The sequence below is a fragment of the Odontesthes bonariensis genome, chromosome 19 (genome assembly GCF_027942865.1).
Source record: "Odontesthes bonariensis isolate fOdoBon6 chromosome 19, fOdoBon6.hap1, whole genome shotgun sequence".
Lineage (NCBI taxonomy): Eukaryota > Metazoa > Chordata > Actinopteri > Atheriniformes > Atherinopsidae > Odontesthes > Odontesthes bonariensis.
In genome coordinates, this window is record NC_134524.1 from 15,005,987 (window position 1) to 15,024,283 (window position 18,297).

At 40.7% G+C, this 18,297-nt stretch overlaps 2 protein-coding genes across 7 annotated transcripts in view; one reads left to right on the forward strand and one right to left on the reverse strand.

The window, feature by feature from the left end:
• The window catches only part of pcxb (pyruvate carboxylase b), a 305,729-nt gene that overhangs the window by 79,914 nt on the left and 207,518 nt on the right, over nt 1-18,297 (reverse strand). The gene's annotated exons all lie outside the window — the stretch shown is intronic.
• Nucleotides 3,022-18,297, forward strand: part of LOC142368425 (leucine-rich repeat and fibronectin type-III domain-containing protein 4) — a 38,255-nt gene continuing 22,979 nt past the window's right edge. Inside the window, exons 1-3 of one of the 6 annotated variants that reach the window (XM_075450580.1) lie at nt 3,022-3,699; nt 4,025-4,090; nt 4,623-5,365. The gene's annotated coding sequence lies outside the window, so the exon portion shown is untranslated. The remainder of the gene's footprint in view (nt 3,700-4,024; nt 4,091-4,622; nt 5,366-18,297) is intronic. The other 5 variants (XM_075450582.1, XM_075450584.1, XM_075450579.1 and 2 more) reach the window with 5 other exon arrangements.

Consider the following 18,297-nt stretch of genomic DNA (forward strand, 5'->3'; position numbering starts at 1 on the left):
CACCCATCTGAGGCACAAAAATACTCATCACTGATACGTTTCCAGTTTGTTGACACCATCAGTGAGCGGACCATGAAACTGGTTTGGGAAAAAGTGGATTGATTTGTTCAGCCTTGGGTCAGTGGGCCGACTCCCTTGCAACTGTTTTCACTTTGAGGGCTAATTTGGCAGGACCAAACCAGTACAGGTCTGCCCTCTTTCTGATTATGTGCAGCATTACTCAGAGTAAACTAAAGATCCTGCCAATCTTTCTGTTCAGTTCTCAGTCTTGAAGAAAAAAAGACTTTCCCCCGTGTGCTTACATTAAGACTGATCTGTGCTCAAAGAAAATGGCACATTGACAGAAAGTCTGACCATTCCCAAAGAGACTTGTTTCTTTCACTTTCTGTGAAAACTTTATTCACAAATTTGAGTTGCCCTGAATTAAAGTGTTGAATAATTGCTTTATAAGTAAACCAATAACTCCTTCACAAATAGGGTTAGGTCAGTCCCTAACAAGTGAACAGAGTTTAAAACTGCCACAGCTTTGATTAACCAAATAAACAAGCTGTCATACCAAGGACTGAAAAGACAATGGGGTAAAATTACATCAAGCTTCTCCTTCCTGGACCCGTCTTATAACAAACAGACAGCAAAGATGGAGAAAGCAGGGATAGAGACAAAATTCTATGTGAGGAGTTTGAGAGGTCAATGCTCGAAAGCAGGAGACGTAAACATGTAGGGGGTACATATTAAGAGAAGTTAACCCCTTGGGGGGAAATTGAGATGCATAAAAAAAAAAAAAAATTCATCCATGGCATAACCAAATCTTCATGGCTGAACTCTTTTTTTTCCTTCTTTAACTCCATGTTCAATGTTTGCAACGTGTTACGTTGTGGACAAAAACCAGACCGAACATCTGTGAATACTAGAAATTAGTTAATTTCAACATCCACTTGCTCCGATATCATAGGTTGTGCCTTTGTAATGTGACACACTCCGATGCTCTCACTCACTCAGTAGGTTTCCATTAAATAGCTATTTCCAGCAACTACCACCATGGCATGGAAATCAGCCACCGTTTGAAGTGGTATCGTCTACGCTTGTTCCTTTCGTCTTCCTATCACTCCATCTGTCTTTCCTTCCCTAACCCCCTCCCTTTCTGACTTATCTTTCTCATGTCCCCAGGGATCTTTGGCCAATTCTCTACTTCTGTCCTCACAAGTCAGCCATCGTGCTCACTCTTTTAATCATCTTCTGCTCTCACGCTTAACCTGGTCCGTCCAGCAGCTCCTTGAGGCACTTCAATTCCTGTCATCACACCAGTCAAATTTTTTCTCTTCCTCTTCCAACATCTCTCCATCAGTGGTGGAGGAAAGACAGATCCTTCATTGTAAAAGTGCGTCTACAAGCTGAAATCCCTTGTGAATTTTTTCTTTTTAAAAAGCAAAAAATACTTGATCAGTACGCATGTGACCTGTACATAAGACTCAACTATAACCAGTTATGCACGAAATGATAAGGCATTTAACTCCCTTCACAGTCATTGGCCATTTGTGGAAAATGCAGGCAAGAAAGTGAAAGTATGTGGAATCAGGATTTCTCTCTGCAGGTCTCTTAAGTATTTAAACTACTCGTTTTTATTTATGTGCATAGTGGTCATTGTTATCTACCCATGCATGCATTTCCTTCCAGGTTAAGTCATGGTCACAATGTTAGCACCCCTGAATTGAATGGGCCAAGTTCAGAAAATCTTCAGAGATAACAGAACTGGCAATTTTGTGTAAATAAGAATATTTCAATAAATGACCTAACATTTAAGAAACAGGGAAAGCTTTAACATTATGAATTACGAGCCCCAAAAGAAAAAAGGAGATGGGTTTTGAACCATTTTTCACATGAATAATAGTTTTATAGTGTAAAAAAGGGGGGGATTTTGTTTCAGTATGTACAATAAGAATCACTGAACTAAGGGTTCAGTGATTGAGGGACACTGAAAAGCAAATTAAGATCAATTAAAAGCAAATTAAGAAATAGATCAGCTAACATGAGGTTCTGGAGACAGAGCAAACCAAAGCAGAACTCTTTAGGAATGCAGTGCATCAGTTTTAGGATACAAAGAGGTCTAAAAAGAAAGCATGGTGGTGGCCCCACCAGGCTGCGGGCCTGCTTTATTGGATGTACAGTATCTAAATAAAAAATATAATCCAAAGTGTACCATGGCATTTCAAAGTTAAATGTGGTACCACATGTCAGAAAAATGGGTTTAAAGTGAAAGTCTTTTGGCTTTCAGCACCTCTATGATCTGAAACGCATATCCAGCTGCACAAAATAAAAGCTGAAAATTAAACAGTTATAAACTGAACAGGAATGTGTCCTCACCTAAATCCCACTGAGAACCTTTGGAGAGCTCTGAGTTCCGCCTTTTCTGCTCTTTAAAGAGCTTGTACACAAAGCAATGGAAGAAAGGCAGAAACTTCCAGCAGACATGTCCACCAAGCTTTTAGATGTCAACATGAAACACTGAGTCACCGCTGTTGATTGTTCTGAAACCTATTACTAGTTAAAGGTGAAGAAAAAAAAGAGAAGCTTTTTGTGCGTGTGTTTTTTCTGGGATATTTGTTCAATTGCATTTAGTTCTGTAGACATTTTTGAAAAATATACTGTATAAAATATTTCTTAGAAATAATTTGTCTTATACATGTTGAACTGTGTATTCCACATGTCTTACTATGAAGTTCCATATACCAACTAAAACCAACATTGTGCTTGTCTACCTCACATGTACTATTTTAGGGAATTTGTGGCACTCAGCCCCATGCTCTTGGTCTTCAGTTACGATTTGAATATTAAAGTACAAATGTTTTAAGTATAAAGAGAGCTTAGTAATTTTGTAAACAACCGAACGTCTTTACTAATTAGTAATTAGTATTAGTATTTACAGAATATTATATAAATAAAAAACTCTCCCCGTTTAGATTTCTCTTCTTACCCCAATTGTTCATCTCAGCTAATGTTTACTCTTTCTCCTACTGCAGTACATTATTCCCTCTTGTCTTCTTTTTCGTTATTACACTCCCCCACCCCTCATCGCCTCGTTCCTGCATTCTTCCTGCTCCTCATCTTCATGTCTCTCCCTCTTGTGCACTCTTTTAGCTCGATGCTGGCAGCGACGGATCACACTGCTCTCTTCTGCTCCTGGCTGGGAATACACTCTTTTTTTAACTAAAGGACGAAGATAATCAACGATATCAAAGGAAAAGATAGATGTAAGCAATGCAGATTGGGATTTAACAAAGACAAAAAGTGACAGGGGGTGCCAAAAGTAAAAAAAGAAAAAAAAAAATACTCAAGGAAGAGTGGAGGATTTCTGAAAATATCCCAGCTTTCTCTCTGCCTTCTGTTATTTTCTCTCTCCATCCTTTGTCCCCTCCTTCATTCAGTACCTGTTCTGTGGGATTAACATGACTTAAAATTCAATCAGCCCACAGCCTGACGGAAGAACGACAGTGGAGGCAGACAGAGCACTGCAGCTGTCGAGACCGAGTGAGGGGACGACTGAAGGGAGGGGAGGAAGAGGGGGATGGATAAAGTGAGATAGAGAGGAAAGAGAGGGGGGAACAGATGGGTGTTTTTCCGTGGCACTGAGACAGAACAAGAGCCGCGGAGACAGGGATGTGACTATTCCGGGAGACGCGGTGGAATGATCCGGAAAACAAGGTTAGTAATTTCATCTTTATATCAAGCACAGGGAGGACAAAAAGCAGGGGAAGCATGTTAGATAATGAAGAAAGAATGACAAGCAGACTTAGAAAATGCTTTAATGGCTCTATTGAGACTGTTGTGACTGTCAAGTAGCAAAGTGAACAGAGGAGGGGAAGAGGCAGATAAAAATGCATGAAGAAAAACAACTGTATCAAGGATTTTTCAGTTTTGAGCAGAGAAACTAAATATATAGAGCTGCTCCAGTGATGCATATATACACTCCTAAAAAGGCAAAGATGCACTGCCTTAGAGCAAGATAACGAGATTTTCTGTCTTAAAGGTGTCCGCTTAAAGAGTTTGATCGACAGACCACAGAGTGGGACTTCTGAACTGTCTGACGTCTAAGGTGCTGATCAATAGCCCGATTGTTTCATTACACTGTCTGTCTGTGTGTGCGTGCTTGTGTGTGTGTTTAAAAGAGAGCAAGGGAGGAAGAGGGATGCAGAGGCAATGTGCGCTTGCAGTGGAGTATCACTGCATGACTTCTTACTGGATGTGCATGTGTTGGTGGCGACTATAGAGGTGTGTGAAAGTGTTGCACGACCGGAACGTGTGTGTGTGTGTGTGCTCCATAGTGTGTTTGTGGAACAATAATCCAATGCAGCCTGCTGAGAAGCTTTAGGAGGTTCTTACAGCTATTGATTCTCTGTGACAGACAGGTGAGAGAGGGAATGAAAAAAATGAGCAGTGGTGAGGTGGGCCTTGGGGAGGGGTGAGGGGTAAATGACAGACAGTGGAAGTTGTGGAAAGAGGGAAAGGTGTAGATGCTGGTGGCAACGAGGATTTGAGCTGGGTGGAGGATAAAAAGAAGAATGTGTGATTTATATGCGAGCACACAGCTCAGCATTTACACACTTGCCATGTTTCTCTCATTTTAGGTTTCAAGCCATCCGTCCATCTTTTCAGCTCATTGCCAAACCTGCTTCTCTGCACTTCCCTCCAAGGTCAGAAAACAAACAAAAATAAAAAAAAAACTAATTCTGTGTGGGAGAACAAACATGGATCATACTGAGCATACTGGATCAAATATCTGGAGAGAGATTGGTAAAAAATGAAGAAGTGAAGAAACTGGAATGAAAACAAGGGGCAGATGAATGAATGAGCAGAGCTAAAGGGGGATAAGGAACAAAACAAGGGGGCCGAAGGAGGAAAAGGCGGTAGACTAGCGTCTTGGCAGACCTGCTTGAGACAGAAGTCAAATACAGCCATGAGGAAGACATATCAAGATGCCATTGATCGGATTTTGAGCAAAGTGGATTGTTGGATCTTTTTTCAAATTTCGGAATACCACACCAGGATTGAGCAATAATTCAAGATTTTCCAGGTTTTCTTCATCTATAAAAGCTTATGAGGATATTAAAGGATTGGAATTTCTTCAACTCTCTGGTTGTCTGACACTGACCTACATCCGCCATCTTTTGATGCGTGTAGGAGTGTGGAAGGGAGTAGGACAGGTTTCAACACAAACACGCAACCCCCCCATCCCAGTGCTGGCCTGACATAAGCTGAAACACCTGGGACGAGATCTGTGCAGTTAACACACACACAGCTGCATACACACATTTAAACCTGGATAACATGTGGAGCTGATTCGGATTATAGAGTTGCACAGACGGAAAAGGTAAAGTCCACGCAATTTCAAATACACATACACACAGTTAGTGTATGCCCAGCAGAGGCAAATCCATATCTGCATGGTTGGCTCTCCTGTGCTGAATCATTGAAAGCATCACTGCAGTGAGCACAAGCACACACTGGACTGGGAACTGGGTGCTCTTTCACTCACACAAATACACACTCAGGGTATGAATAACGAACAGATGTGCATTCATCGCAAAATTCAGAGTACAAATGGGCTGAAAAACACATATATAAGTTCAAATCCAATATGGCACGCATGGCCATGAGCTTCTCTTATTGTTTTGTTGAATCCTTATACAACTCTAACAACTCTAACTCTATATGCCCCCAATGAGATGGTGTGTGTGCGTGTGTGTCAGCCAGCTGTCCTGTATCAGATTACTGACAAGGTGCGTCTCAGCTTGGCTTTCATCACCTATCCTTCATGTAATCTCACCTGGCGTGTTGTGTGTGCACCGTAGTCAGAGTGTGGATGCAGGGCAGAGTGCGCTTGCATGGTGGCAGCAGCTAACCTCCCTTCATTTGTGGCTCTTTATGTAAGCTATGACCGAGTGCCCACACAAATAAAAACAGATTTGGCACAGTGACACATGAGATCAGACTGACTGGATAGAGGAGGATAAGAGGGTGATGAGAAAGAAATAGAGATGGGGAGGAGAGAGGGTGGAAGCTGGGTGATTGAGAAGTGCAAGGGCGGGGCAACAGAAGACAGTGATGGGGACTGAAGCCTAAGATGAAGGGATTGCAGGGGAGTGAAAAATCAGTGAATGGAGCTTCATCATGGATAAGGAGGAGGATGAATGGAAGAAATGGAAAAAAAGAAGATTAGGAGAATAGGGAAGTATTGGTGAAGGGCTAATGTCTAGAGTGGAATAATAGACAAAAAAGATGGAGCCAAGCACAGGGTGACTTCATAGAAAGACCAGTTTAGATGATGAAATTATATGATCGTTAAACAACAAGACTGGATCATGACAAGTTAACAAAAAGGTTAGAAAAAGACACATTCAGCCTAACATGATAAATTAATTCCAATTTAATTTAGAAATATAAAGATGATCAAGAGAATCAATTAAAAATGACAGATGACCATCAGTACGTTGCTTTCTAGTGTAATACCACTGGCTACAGCTACTCTGACATAAAAAGTATATTAATGATCACTAACATAAGTAATGAGCTATTTAGAGATATTGCTACCAAAGGGAGTTGGGTGTATCATGGGGCTTCTACATGTAATAGATGTGCCAATTGAGAAGTACAACTCATAAGAAGAGGGAAATTCCACCTTAAAGGAACTGTAATTATCCTGGAAACAAAAGATTCAGTTTAGAAAAATACACCACAGGCTAAACCATTTCTATAAACAATAAGCTTTTTGAATAACCAAGACAGGGCTAGACTCTTGCTTTGAACTGGAGCTGCGCCAAACTCAAAAGGTGATAACAGAATATTTTGAAGTGTAACAAAGAGGCCTTTTGATTTCCATTAACCAAAACATAATTCAGTAATAAGCTTTGCTCTCCTGCTAGCGAGTGCACAAAGAATGCAGAGCATGTAAGAGTCACCTAATTTGAAAAGTAAAATAAAAAGGCACAACAGAAGAACATTTTCTCTATTCTTTTGTTAATACACTTTGCAGCTCATTGTTACCAAGGGTGTCTGTCATCCTCAGGCTACAGTAAGAGGAGATGAACAGATGGGATGCCGACTGTTCCAAGTAGGAGCCTTGCCAAACTGAACAGACTGGCCAGTGAATCCAGAAATGTTGGAGGAGAAAAAAAAAGGCACGTGAATGGACATTTCACTTGTTTGCAAGGCTGATCACTCCGGGTATAAAGAAAAACAAAAGAAAAAAGAAGCGCACTGGTTGTGTATTTCAGTGCACAGGTAGTTGGTGATTTCTAATATACATCAAGTAAACATGACCAGCTATGCCCTGAAAATTCATACCATAAATACACAAAATAATGTTGTGTGTACCATCATTGGCCTGTGGATCAAGACTGAGCTGAGTCACTAGAATATGGTAGTAAGGCTGATACGTTTGCTAAGGATTGCAGATTCAGAAACTTTACTCATCTAATGCATCCTGCTTCAACACACTTAAAATGCCACGTTATGCTTGTTAAATTTATAACGGGCTAAAGCAGTTTGATTTATGGTTAAAAAGCCCAGGTCAAGGACAGACTGATCAGAAAATAGTGTGATAGCTGAAATAGCATAAATTAAGGACATACACACATTAGACAATATGGATGATGGAAGATTGATGCAGAGTGTCACAGACCTCTTTGATCTGAACAGCTTTCAATCACCGAAGGAAGTGGAATATTTCAGCCAATGAAATGGGGCAAACATGGTCTGTCAGGAGAATGACTTGAGTGGGAAGACAAATTAATGACAAAAGCGGGGTTGTTGAACAATAGGATGAAGCATAAGGCCACAGTCAACAACTAAGGAATAGAGTTATAGATGTTGGACAGAGGTAGGGAGAGATAGAATGATGAAGAGGAGTAATTACAAGACTGTTTCAGATAGTGAGGAACACTGAGAAGATGTAGAGAGACAGTAATGATGAATGAAAGACAAGAGACTATACTAGAGAGGTGGATGATAAGACAGGGGGATAAGGAAATAGAGGCCAACAAGTCCAGCAAAAGGGAACTAACCCAATAATCCACTGGAACACAAAGGGGAAGGGATGGGTGATAGAAGAAAAATATGAGCAAGTGGAATCAAAACTGATATAAATTACTGTTAGTAATTGGACTGTTAGTCAATCACTCACATGGAGGAAGTAAAGGCGGGGATTATATGGCAAAAGGCATAAGAAAAAAAGATGGAAGGAAGTGGAAAAATAAAGTGTGTAAAGAGATGAAAGAAGCAAAGTCTTTCAGTCTGATGCCAAGAGGTTCCCCAGTAAGAGGTAAAAGCAAAAAAAGAACCAGTGGTACAGAAGTAAGGGAAGAGAGGGATGAAAGGATAAGTAATTAAACTGTTGACAGACTGTTTAGGCACAGCGGGAGCTTGATGAGCAGAACAAACTGTAACCACGGCAACCACTGGAGACAGACGAATGGTTGGTTTGGGGGAAAGGAGATGCAAGGGGGTGAGGAGAAATGGGGGAAAACTAAGTGAAAGTGAGAGAAATACAGGGCACTGCACAAAGAAAGAATGATACGAAAGGAAAGATCAGAGAAGAAATAAAAGAAAACACAAAGATCACAGCTGAGGTATCTCCAAGTTCATGAATGCCTGGAAATGAGCTCATGCTAGGTAAGACGCTGCTCTTTGTAATGCTGATCAGAATCTATTAAACTACATTTCAATATTCTGATTCAGCAATAAAAACTGAGAATTGCTAACAAGTTACCCTTACATTTATCTAAGTTTATAATCAACTTTGATGTGTTCAATCCCATCAGAAGTTTTGTCCAACAAGCATAAAATGTAAGATGTAATAACTCCATTCAAAGTTCTTTATCGATTGTTCAGTCTGTTAAAAAAGGAAGAAAAAGGCTGAAATATACCCCAATAAATCCCTTGAGTCCAAGCTGTATGGCATTCTTGCTTGATAAATGTGTGTAGATGGTTTCAGCACAGTACCACACCCAGACAAATCAAAAGTGCCCTTAAATCTGTCGGGTCCGCCAACTGATATTTTATTGGCATCATCACTTCGTTATTTATTGATTTTAGGGTACAAAGGAGGTAAAATTGAAAGCATTTTGAGCTCCAATCCTGCACTTTGTCTACAAAAGCAGATATGTTTGCCTGCATATTGTCAACAGATGTAGTAGGATGATAGCCTGGCTGACGCGTCCACTGATCTCGATGAGATGGTGGTCTGGGAACTAGGTGTGCATTTTTTCGTATTTGAGGCGTGGTTTACGAATGCCTAGAGCCGTTTATTGGGCGCTACGAATGTCTATCAAATGACGTCAGGTTCTTCCCATGCTGCTTTGCGCGCGATTCATAGCCAATTGTATCTCTTATACCAGATGACAGAAATTCGACGAGGAAGAAGAAAAAAATGGAAAATAAAAGTAAACTTGCGCTCTAAGCTACTTAAATTAACAACAAAGTAGGCCTATATGCTATATTCTACATGAATTTTTATGTTGTAGAGTTGTGAATTTATTTTGATAATGGAGAAATTGAGCAGCCTTGCTTTGTTGTCTACAGTAGCAGATCAACCCTCATCTTACTTTGAAGCTCCCAGCTCCCAGAAGTGACGTCAACGAAGCTTTAGCAGCAGAAAAGCTATCAGGCTTGTGTTGATGATAATAATAAACTCCTGGACTATGTACAAACTTCCAAATGCATCGTTTTGTGAGTACAGACCATATTTGTACTACTGTAGAAGTTTGGTGTCATGACATGTGATTTTAGTGTGGTAATTTTGGAGATACTGCCAGGGTCTGTCAGCGCTTGTACTAAGCTATTCGGGATAACTCAGTAACTCAGCTGATGTTCAGCCAATATCGGAAAAACTTCGGGTGGGCTACTTGGCTGGATGTCACGGTTCAAATGACCCTAGGGTGAATCTACTCCAAAACACTTTCTAAGGCTGCATCGAACGGTAACGTTGTGTCCGCTGTCATGTTGGATTAACACTCTACAAGCTTCGGTGTAGCGCATGGATGTCGTCATCGTCTTGCTGCCCCCCCCCCCCCGTTCTGTGATTGGTTCCCAAACTCTGGCAAAAATAAGGGCGGTGGTTTCCAGGCTGACTTTGCAGTGAGAATGAGCAGCATGGGAATTCCCAGGCTAGTAGGATGAAGATGCTCAAGTGAATCACAGTGCAGGATACAGCGTGGTGGGGGGGGGGGGGGGGGGGGAAGACTGTGAGAAGAAACAAGCTTGTACTTCGTCTGCAACACTTACAATCAGATCCTCTCAGTGTTTCTGCCAATATCAGCACTGCTAAGCATTTAAATACGAGACACAGAAATCAACAGACCCAAGGGAAACCAGTAACTTCTGCAGGCTCATTGCAGTGCAGCGTTGTATTGCCCTCTATTAATGTCACACATTGAAGGAAAAAAAAAAAAGCTCTGTGTTGAGTTACAGTCCAAGTTGTAATTCATTGCCAGAGAGTGACTTCCGATTAAATACACACGATTCCAAACAGGCTTCAACTAAGGAATGATTCAGATTTTTTTTCCAACAGGGATTTGTTTTCTAAATGGATGTTTGCACCTCTTCCAGCTCTCAACGACATTCTGTCTTTGTTTCATCACGATTGAAGAGTTAAACTGGTGAATACAAGGGCAATACTGAAAATCAAATTAAACAACCAAACAAAAAAAACAAAAAAACAATGAAGATGTGTGTGTATGTTTGTCTGCCGGCATGAATCAATGCATCTGTCACTGTGATGCAGAGGCCTGGTTGGTATGTCATTGACCTACTGTGCTTGATGCAGAGGGCTGATTGGGTAATTGTTCTATTACTCATGATTTCCCCTTAGAAAGCTGGGAACCCTGCTGAATCATCAAACTGCCACTTGCATATACAAACATATACACAGTCAAGCTGTTTCCAGTTGTGTCAGCCAATCAGGGTCCATATAATTGGCGCTGCAGGGGTTTCTGATTGGGCGGAAAATGTTGACAGCTCAGAGGCTGGGTGCTGGTGTGTTTTCTCTCGACCTGTGTTTGTTGTTGATTTGCTTTTTTTTTTTTTTCCAGTAGCATCAGCTATGTAAACATTTACAGGTGCACAGAAGTGGGCGCACACAATCACCCACTGAAAATATGGCAAGCTTGCAGCAAAAACTGCTATGATTGAACGAGTGGAAAAAAAAAAGATTGAAGACTGCTCAAAGAAATTAGAGAAATAACAAGAAAATCCTTTTCTCCCATTTAAAGTCCAAATGGATGAGTTTGAATGATGTGTAGGAGGATAAAGGAAGGAAATAAGAAACTGCTGGCATGAAAGGAGGAAGAAGAAAGGGGCAGAAAAGCACAAGCTCATCTTTAGGTTGAGTGACAGATCAGTTAATTCGCAACACTTGTCTTTGCCGACATCCTACAAAGAGATTTGTGGATGCAAGCATAACCCACATCAAAGGGCTTGTTATATATGCAAAATTGTTCGAAGAAGTCATTACAAACTAAAGCCTGAGTATCTGTGAGCCCAAATACATACCTGAACAATGGATGCCTAAACTCAGCGCGTTTAGTTAGGCTGCTGCACGTCACTGGCAAACTTTAAGCAGCATTAATTTGCTGTAACAGGCAAATTGAAACCAGCTGATGCAGAAAACAGGAAAGACTCAAAATGTCCTCAATGTCTCCATTTCTAGTCTTGCATCTCCACAGTGGTGTGTTGCTGCTGGAAAACAGTATAGTTGCACAGGCATTCTGTCGGACGATGCTCTGTTGTGTGTCTGTGGCTCTCGAAAACATTGGCTGTCTTAGCCAGCAACAAGCCAAAGATGAAGTGCAATACTTGGCTGAACCTTCAGGCCAACAGAGCTGAAGGATGAGCTTGCAAGAACAGTTTTGTTTGACAACAAATGTTGTAAACAGTCTTTGTGGATTTATTAATCAAAAGAACAAACGGGTCTGCCTTAAAGCTGCAGTCGGCAGGTTTTCAAAATTGCAAGTCTAAAGTGGGAAAATTCAAACTAATACAACTTTCAGGTCCCTCCCCCAACCTCTACCAAGCTCCAAACTGCACCCCAAACTCCTCCCCCTCTGTGGACGAGGTTGTGCACGTGAGTTCACACCAGTGTACGCGCACACAAGCTGGGGCAGACTCACGCTCAGCAGCGTGTGCACAAGCTGTGATTGACAGGTAGGATTCCTCCACCCTAACGTGATTGGTTAAAAACAGCCGGGAGCGCTCGGTTTTTGCAAGCACGATTACAGGCTTTAGAGGGAGCTACAGAATTCGGGATTTTTCCTAAACAGCCTATTCAATATTCTACTTCCAGAATCCCATGACAGTTCAAGCTAATATGACAAAAAAAAAAGTTGCCGTTGGCAGCTTTAATGCACAATTCAAATCTTGAGAAAGCTCACCACTTTCAGTACGTGGGCTGGGGTTTTGGAGTTTGACGTTTCCCGCAGTGAAGTGGATTTCCAGACAATAACTCGCAGATACTTCAAGGGAGGAGTATGCCACTCTAAACAGCCCATTGACAGGCGTATCGCAAGAATTAACATCCAGTGAGTCAGACTATTTGTGTGCAGCAGTGAACGTTCTTCTGTAAAAACCTATAGATTTACAGAAGTATGATTCATTTTCACGGAAAGCGCTGGGAAAGAGGGGTTTATTGACGGCAATTTTGAGATAGCCTTCCACCAACTTGTTACATGATGTATAATTTACTGGACAGACCAATAATAGTGGAACTCTGGAGAGAACTTTCCAGAAATTTAAAAAGACTGAGTGGTAACAATGAAACTCAAGTCAAGATATCTCAGCCTCCATTGCTTCAATGTTGATTGAAGGTGCCCGTTTCACGCTCCCCGTTGTTGGCCACACAAAATTATGGATATGCAATGATAAATATGAGCCCCTTTGGTCCATCTCTACCCGACTGCATTCATTATGTTGCCCATGTAATTTAATAAAGGGTTAATCTTGAAAGAAATGAAAGGCTTGCATGTATATAAAAGGACGGTAATCAATGCAAATACCCAGATGATTTTTTTCTCCTCACATTCCAATAATAATACAATCTGCATTCAAATTTGAGCATGTGACAAGAACAAAGACTGTCAGCTATTAATTACAGGCTTTTATTGGCTTTCATCTTAAACCACTGTGCAATTTAATCAGATGCAACTATCCACTGCCATCTGGAGTGAGGAAGAATCAAAGCAGAACAGTACTGAGCTGCCGCTCTGTAGCAATGTGACAGCTATCAGCCAATAAGAAATTAGCATTTCAGGTGCAGCAGTGTGACAGAGATGTTTGCAATAATGTCTGCCGTTCTCTCAACAATCGTGACTTCAGCTGCATCCATCTGTAAGACTGCTACAGATGCACAGAGGGAAACTGTCACCGCTAACAAAAACATGCTCAAAGCATTTAATGCTTTGTCGGAGTGACACTGAAACTTTACAAAAGGAAGAAACAAGAAAGTGCAACACAAGCCTGTGCTGGCACACATCAAATAGATTCAGTTTAGATAATGGAAGCGCTTCAAAATATTCAAAACATAGACCCCTCCCTGTCCCTTTGTGCCACTGAAAGTGCCATAGAAAATCACTGTCACCGCAGCTGCCAATTCAATTTACCTCCCGGAAAATGGAATCCCTGAGCTGTTCAACTGTGCAGGCTTTCCATGGAGAGGAAACTTTTTTACAACACTTCTGCAAAGAGCGGGATATTAGACGCCATCCTCATAAAAGGTGTTTATAATGTTAATAACACTGTTAGAGAACTGGGTGGAAAAACGTTCAGAGCGACAGTATCTTGATAAGAAAGGTAGAAAGTGTTTTGACGGCCAACAACCGTGGATTATTTGGATGGGTCGTGGTTAAACTGTTGTAGAAACGTTTGTTCTCACATTTATAACACCTAATTCCACTCAACCCATAAGGGGGATGAGAGCAAGGCCTTATTACTATGGTACGCCCTTTGAGATTTTTTTTGTGCAGCATATCCATGGTTCACCGATTCATCGTTTGTGGCAAATCAGAGCAGAGGGTTTACTCTGCCTCCTGGTTTCTGACTCTTCTTTCATTCTAGCATTTCACACAAACGGAGAACAAGCATGTATGGTCTCCAAAACAGGCATGCTATGAAAGAATCCCAGGTGACGTTCAACTTTCAAACTTCACACTTAACATGGCATTCCATTTTATTAAAAACTGGGTTGCTTATCTATGCAAAGCCTTGAAAGAAGCCATACTTCAAAGCCTCCACCAATATGTTTTAGTCCAAACAGAGAGCAGTGAACAAGCAAAGCGATTTGCTTTCTCTCAAGTGTTGCCATGTGCAAAGATAATAGACACGTTTCGGAACTTCACTTTAGATAAAGTGCTGCAGCCAAAAGCACTCTACACTGCTACAATCCTGCTGATGAAACGCTCATGTCTTCAAATTTTCTCCACCTAAAAAGCAAACGATATTTTCAGAGAGCTGAATAAAATCAGCGAAACCAAAGTTTTCACAGTCTTCTTGCAGGAGCTGTAAAATATGCGCCAGAAGAAAAAAGAAATAGGCCTTTCTGAGCCTTTTAAGTCCTAAAGTGATGCAGAATTGGAAGTGGTAAGAAAAGAGACAAAACCATTTTAAAAACCTGACTGTGCAGTGTTGGACGAATAGAAACAATTATCAAAATCTTCCAAATAGGATGGATTCCAACAGGATTTAGTGAGAGAGTTTCTTGCATACAAATGCATTTAAACAGATGCTCGTTTTTTCACCATGCAAATACAACACAGAGGTTTGGGAGGAATTAGCTGAGAGGATTTAAAAAAAAACAAACAAAAAAAAAAAACGTTTTATTGAGGATTTCTGCTGTGAGGAGACTGCAGTCTATTTATTTTTAAGAGAACTCACTTCTCAGATTTCCCATTTCACCTTTTTTCACTCCTTCCATTTACCTTGAAGCGTTCTGCAAACTTTTTCCATCAATGACCCTTTGCTATATGGTTGAGGAAAACAGATGACTGTACAGAGTGGAAAGGAGCTATATAAAAAGCCCTTGGTGACCGACTTTAGAAGTTTTAATACATTTTTCCACAATGTGCCGCAATTGTCAAAAGTAATACTAAATTGTCTTGTATAGTAATATTACATTTCTCACTACAAACAGACCCAAAGCAGCCAGACAGCAACCTTTGCATAACGACATTTCTTCGGAACAATATCCATTAATAGACAGATGTTTCTTCCCCACTTTGTAAGGCAATACTTGCCTGCTAGAATTGTAAACACTTTTCCCAGTTTCAGTCTAACATTAGTTTCACTTTGATTTACTTTTGAAGGAAAGGACAATTTATTTGCTATGTCTACTACTATAAACTATGTAAATGTCTCAATGTTATGCCCCAAAAGTGTGTGTGTATGCCATCAACATTACTGTTGTGCAGGAAGTTTAGAAATGAAGCAGAGAAAACATTTCTGCTTGTGTCCTCTTCTTTATTTTTTGCAATGCCTCAGGAATGATGAAAAAAGCGAGGATTGCCGATTAAATACAGTATATAAAAGCATAAAGCTTGATAAAAGAATTATTGTTACCAAGGGTGCAAAATTCATCCAAGAAACCATCCTTTTTTTTTTTCTTTTTTTTTTTTTCCACACAAATGAGTCAACTTTGGGCCCAGGTGCACAATAACATCTTTTCATTATTGATCTGTAAAATTGGCTTCATAATTAAGTTATGTGACTGAACAAGACAGAGCAAGACAGATAAATTGTCAAAACTTTATTTCCTTACTGCATATATATTGGTATCAATGTACACTAGACCAATGTGTAATTTACGTCATCTCCATTACAACCCATAACAGATGGGCAATACACACAAATGCTTCTATATCCCTTTTAATTAAACACAAAATGTTAACTGAGAAATTAAGCTTATTCTAATGTAAATTATGTGTCGAACACCTCCAATCTTCCACACAATATTTTTACATCCTTAAGTAATGATTCATGAATAAACTTAAAGCACTTTGTAATTAGAGTGGCTCTGCATTCAGGCTTTCTAAACTCAGATTCCCGACACTGAGTAAGGCCAGTAAGAGGTTTCTCAGAGTAGTTAAAGTGATGTAGAAGAGGAGAAACAAAGTCCCTGTAAATAATAGGGAGTGGTGAATGAATGGGTTAAACAGAGACTCCTCACCCCGGGGAGTGGGCTTCAACTCCTGTCAACAATGACCTATTTTTTAGTGTTTGAAGCACATACATGTGGCCTTGCTGGTCCGGTGGGAGGGGCTCGGTACAGGAAGCACAGAAGGGTGAACAGAATGGAGACACTGGTTATTAATTCTACCTTTTCCACAATTCTACCTACCCAAGCTTTCATTGTCACGCCAAACAGAAAACTCTTTCGTCCTCCCACTGTTTAACTTATCACCTTTTCTTCCCATCCTGCAACCAAGCATACTTCTGTCGTCTCCCTGCTTCTTCAACCATCATGACGACGCCTTACAAAGTCCTTTTTGACATCTTTCCCTTTCCCTAATCAAATCCAGTCTTCCCTCCCCCATCCCTCCCCGACAGTGATGGATGGCGGCCTTCATCCGTTTATCGCCTTTACATATTTCTCTGCCCATCCGCTTAACGACACACATTCACACACGCCGACTCTTCATCCTTCTTTCCTTCCATCCCACTCTTTAGTCCTTCTGTTTCACTCTTCTTCAGCTCTTTACACTAATGGTTTCATCGTCCTCTAATCTTACACTCTGTCCTCCTCCATCTTATGCATTCCTCTACCATTTTTGTTGCCCCCCCACCCCCTTGCATTTGTGGTATGTTTCCAGATCCAATTTTTACCCCTCTTCCTGTGCTCTCTCTGCACTCTGGCTGACTATTATAAAGGACAATATGACAGAGGAGCCATAGTATCAAAAGGATGAGTGGGCTTACAGTACACACGACAGCTGCAAGAAGAGGCTATGTGGGCGTTCTTTTGTTTCTTGCCTAGAGAGAGAATTTGTGTGTGTCTATGTGTCGGCCTCCCTATAATTATGACTGTGTGGGAAGACTGTTTTGGTATGCTCCTGGTTGTTTCAGTATGCGAGTGCTCACCTAATATGAAGAGCCTGGATTATGAGTAAGAGCGCATTCTGGATAGACTTAGTGCAATTGACAGAAACTGAGTGTGTGAAAAGCAGTTTAAATATTTGACTTCTGCATCTGTGACAGAAGACTTCATGTTTACTAAGATTAAACAATGCAGCTGAGCTGGACACCTCTGCTATATGCGTTATTGATCAAGTAACGTGAAGTCTACCCTCAGGTTGCCACAACTTTTAGTCAAACATAGACCTCTTCAGTGACGGTGTTTGTAATTTTTGTTTTTGGGAGTGAAGTCTTGTGGTGCATCAGTTCGCAGCTCAATCAGATGTGTGGATTACTGTGCTTGTGATAAGTAGCTTTTGAGAGCCAATACAAATCCCCTTGTTTATAAACACTGCAACATTCCCTAAGTCGATTTAAGTCGATTATAAGCTAATGGCATTTTGTGGGTGAAAGAGTGGATGCACAAACAAACAAGCCAATGTGCAGAGCTGCACATATGTATGCAAATATACATGCATATTGTTTATAAACATTAATTATTCCTGGCGTTTTGGAGTGTCTTCTAATGTCTCTGATCCCCAGAGAAGTAAAAACTGAGAAACAGAAATTAAACCTTTAAGTGCAAAAGGTCTTTAACGTGAAATATGAGAGAACGTCCCGACGGAGCCTTTAGGGTCATGCCTGGGGCTCATCTTAATTGTAAGGGTCTTGAATGGGTTTAATAGTATTCCCTGAAAAACCCTTAATGGAAATCCATCATTTTCAAGCCTTTAAGCAGCTACATATTGGGCGGTGTTTGGCCTCACAAAATGAATATGCACCCTCCTGGGGCTTTTGTGGGTTTTAAAACAAACTTTTGGAAAATGGGGTAACTACAGAGCAGTTTTTCCAACAAAGCTTTCAGCTCATGTTCTAACTCTCACTTTATGCAGCCTTTCTGCTCTCTCCACCCGTCTGTTTCTTGCTCTCTAGAGGGTTAAAGGTTTAGCAGGATAGAGTCGAGAGGAATACCCCAAAATAGAAGAGGTAAACTCAAAGCTGTGGATGCAGACACAGTTCACATGCCAGGGAGCTCGTAACACTAACACCTAGCAACATAAACACATCCTTTCCTGCAGAAATCAGCTTTTTTAAAATCACTAAATTTGATTTTCTTTAAACTTCAGTTCTCTAATCGTTTGTCTCTTAATC